Here is a 326-nt window from a genome sequence, read left to right as displayed (position 1 = left end):
ATATATATATATATATATATATATATATATACACAGCACTCAATCAAAAATATTCACCGAATTATATAAATGAATAAAGGAAGACAGATATCAAATTGTCATGTTACGTTGTGTTGCATGGTAGACTAGTAGCCTAGCCTACAGTTCGTTGAATGTCAGGTGGTCTTCTGTCGGCTATGATTAACATTCGTCCTTGTTTTTTTTTTTGTGACTTTTTCGATATAATTCACAACTAAATGCATCCGTTATAGCCTTCAGAATTTTCAAAATAGCCAATGTATAGTCTACTTGTGTAGCCTAGTATATTTAAAAGACCAGCATATGCT

The sequence above is a fragment of the Etheostoma spectabile genome, chromosome 10, assembly GCF_008692095.1.
Source record: "Etheostoma spectabile isolate EspeVRDwgs_2016 chromosome 10, UIUC_Espe_1.0, whole genome shotgun sequence".
Taxonomy (NCBI): Eukaryota; Metazoa; Chordata; class Actinopteri; order Perciformes; family Percidae; genus Etheostoma; species Etheostoma spectabile.
This window is presented reverse-complemented; position numbering follows the sequence as displayed.